This window comes from Oryzias melastigma, linkage group LG21, assembly GCF_002922805.2.
Source record: "Oryzias melastigma strain HK-1 linkage group LG21, ASM292280v2, whole genome shotgun sequence".
Taxonomy (NCBI): domain Eukaryota; kingdom Metazoa; phylum Chordata; class Actinopteri; order Beloniformes; family Adrianichthyidae; genus Oryzias; species Oryzias melastigma.
Window position 1 is genome coordinate 15,547,754 of NC_050532.1, and position 3,803 is coordinate 15,551,556.

At 34.3% G+C, this 3,803-nt stretch overlaps 1 long non-coding RNA gene across 1 annotated transcript in view; it reads right to left on the reverse strand.

Moving 5' to 3' along the window:
* Positions 1 to 1,225, reverse strand: part of LOC118597951 — a 3,398-nt gene extending 2,173 nt beyond the window's left edge. Inside the window, exon 1 of the long non-coding RNA XR_004946979.1 lies at positions 572 to 1,225. This is a non-coding gene — a long non-coding RNA (uncharacterized LOC118597951). The remainder of the gene's footprint in view (positions 1 to 571) is intronic.
* Positions 1,226 to 3,803: the final 2,578 nt, after the last annotated feature.

The window sequence follows — 3,803 nt, forward strand, 5'->3', positions numbered from 1 at the left end:
CACAGAATTGCTATTGGATTCCTATGTATATTCTATATTATTACATTTTTCTTTTTAACTATATTTTAATTGTATTTATTGAACAATGTATTTGGATAATTATCAAATATAATTATGTTTATGTTATCAGTGTAATACAGTCAGTTGTATTTTATTTATTTTAATTTATTGTTTACTTACAGATTCTTACTTTTTTTGGCTTTTGTTGAATAAATAATCCTAACAGTAAAAAAATGCAGCATATGTCCTTATTTTTTTGTTTACAATCATTTGCACATATTGTTAGTTTTCTTTCTTTTTCTTTTTTTAAGAAAATGAAGAAAATTGTGTGTAGTTTCCTTGTTCAAGTGTTTAAGTGTTTACTCAGTTCTGTTTCACGTTTTGGTCTGGTGTAATTTTCCAGCTGAATGTCTATTCTTTTATTGCTATTTTGTTACCTTTTAGCTCATTCTGATCATTTTCCAAATGCAAAGCTCCAACCAAGTCTTTCATCTCTTCATTTGTTGCCTTAGATCTTTCTCTTAAACAGGAAAGATCAAAAACGCAGCACCTGTTCAATGAACTTTCTTACCTGAGAAGCTGAGGGCCAGCAGAATTGAAATCCATTGCAGGTATGGTATCTTAGCAACAGGGCTGCACGTAATGTTCCTTTCTGACAGTAACTCCCAGGTTGATCTTTGTTTTGTGCTCTTTGCCTGAAAATCCAGTTCTGATTAAAGAGTATTCCTAATTTAACCATATTTGCTTGTCATGGGGCTTTTAACCATCTCAGAATGCATACAGTCCTCTTAGAGCGGATCAAACGCTTTTGAAGGAAAATGATTTTGAGCAAATTCAGCAACAGCATCAAAGCCAATCATACGTAATGAGTGGAGAGAAAAAAAACAATGCAACCACAACGTGCTACACGGATTAAGTTGAGCTTCATCTAAAGATGAAACAAAGACAAACATCCTGCTGAGAAACAATAGTAACAATCCATCCATTTGAAGTGCTGTTCTGGTCACTCAAGGACACTGTACAGACACAGGAACAGTGAGTAGGTCAGCTCAAACAGATTTAGGGGAGACTTCCACAGTTCAAACGACTCGTCCAGCATCCTAACTTCTGTTTACAGACTGTCGTGTTAAATTTAGGGGATTTTTTTGAGAATCTGGAGAATAATTCTTCATTCTTCAACTTTTTTTAGATGTTCTGTAAAAAAGAAAGATGAAGATCGTGATCAGATTTAGTGTAAGATGGGAGAATTTACAAAAAAAAAGTTTGTTTTGAGTAATAATAATAAACAGTTTATTCTAGACCAGGGTTAGCCAAACTATGGCCTAGGGGCCTCTAAAGCCATTTAATTTGGCCCGCAAACTGGAATACATTTTGTTGACGATCCTTTTTATTGTTTTATTTTCCATTTAATTCTGGTATCTATCCAAAGAAGGCGCACTATTAATACACTAACATTTTTTTAGGTGCAGAAAGTTATTCTGCATTCATGTGGTGTTGGAAGATTTGTTGATTTTGTCACTTTCTCTTGTGTTTTCTGAGTTGGAAGGTCATTTGTCAGATCTTTCCAACATCTCACGAACGCATCATTTTTCTAAGTTTGAATTTTTCCCTTGAGGACATTAACTTATCAGTGCAATTATCATTAAAATGTACTGTTTTAAAGTATTGTATAAATACAAGGCATTTAAATCTTTTTTTTATATATATAAATCAAATTTTCATCTTTAGAACGAAGTGAATTCATGAATAGTCTTTGTAAAATGTCTGTATTTATTAGGTTTTTACTTCAGATAAAGGATGACTTCATATTTGCTGTTAAAACAGAAAAAAAAGTAGTTGGCATGTGTCCGAATTACATTAAAATCCAGGGCACTGGATAGTCCTGCACTATATAGTCTTTAGGATGTATGGAGAAGTGAGAGAATTGGGACATAGCCCAAGTCTGGATTCGAAGTTCCCATCTCTGGCTCCAGGTTACACAACAAACCAGACAGAACGGTCAATGTCGTCATATTGTTTCCCGTCTTTATCTTTAATAAAAAAAGAATGAGACCATGTCTGAGCCGCCGTGACCAAAAATACTAAATAATGCACCGTTTCACAGTAATTCCTCAAGTTGGATTGAATAAACACCAAGTGCTTTTCTTGTGAGAGAGCAAAAAAAAAAATACCAAAAGATACCCCAGGCTAATTGACATGCACTTTTCATGCAGCGCAAATGAAAGATTTATTGAGGTGAAGAGCAGAAAAGTCTTAAAGATGAGTCACATTGTCAGTGGTGGCTCATAATAAAGTGAGCAACTGTAACTAAAGAAAAATAAAAGTTCAGTTTAGTTGCTTAAATAAAAGTGTTTGGGAACAACAAAGTTTTATATAAAAATAATGTGACAAAAAATAATAAACTTCTCCACAAAATTAGCTGTACAAATGTTTAATTCTCTCTTTTTCTTTTTATGAAACCATTTTCTTGTTTTTCAATCGAGTTTTATTCCTTGAAGAGATTTTCCTTTTTTATCATTAGTGGTCTTGCATAGAAAATGAAGCACAGCACAAAACTTCTAATGACTTGATTACCTTAAAATAATCTGATTGAAATATTTTATGATTGGAATAAACTAGGGTTGCTGCAGTTGCTGCAATTAAGATTAAAATCGTCGCATTTCATTAAATTCATTAGAGTTAAATTATCTGTTTCGTCTGTTTACTGTAGTATGTCTTGATCAGAAGGTTTTTGTGATATATTCTCCTTGATTCTTATGAAACATTGACATATGGAGAGAAAATAGACTCACTCTGATTTGTTGGTGCGTAATTCTTGATTTGTGTGTAAATTAGGATTTTCATACTTGATCTCCGGTATACGTGTGGCCCGAACCATGGCTAGTGATCCGTACGGACCACGGATTATCCGTGATCCGTTACACTCCTACCACATACTAGCTGCATTTGCGTATTTACAAAATACTGACTGAAACTGACATTTTGACTGAGTGCCTTGTAGTCCTCGAATTTGCTTTAACATCAGTAACCAAAATGAATCCGTATAACTTCATAGTACTTTGAAAACATTTAGACTTTTAAGTGCTGAAAATAAAGCAGGGAAATCCACTAATCTGGTATGTAACAAGTACACAAATTTACATTTTTCTGTCAAGTAAGATACGTACTTGACATCAAATTAAGATTTTAATTGCCTGTTTAGCTTGAGACAACAACAGCCTTCTGCTGACTGCTGAGTTTACAGCACTATTCTTAGCTTTGGATGTCCTTTTTGCAAGACATTTGACCCCTCATTATTTGTATTCTGGGTGTGTATGGGAGATTTCCCTGTGTGACCCGTGAAGGCAATAACAAAGACTTTGTTTAGAATTTCAAAGATAATGTGTGATTTGCCTCTAGAATACACAAAGTATCTGCTCACACACGGCGAGGCATTTACAGAGATCTGTGTGTAGTCTTCTAAAGCTCACGGCAAAGCTGTAAAATATGCTCAAGGGAAAGTTTCTACTCATAACATCACAGGATTATCTTTCCTCGCCTCCAACCATTCAACAATCCGCCGCTGATTCACTAATACATTAGGCTCTTGCAGTAGATACGGAACGGTTCACAGATTGAGTAGCACAGACAAGTGAAGGATTTGATGCATTCACTACGCTGCATTTACCTTTCAGATATTAAGCAATGCAAGTGTTGTGCCAACAAATCATTTTAGTTTGTTAACTTGAAATGAAAGTGAGTGCCAAGTCTGTGAATTTTGAATTTGGCTGATTTATGCAATCATATTTATTCCATGCTTATTT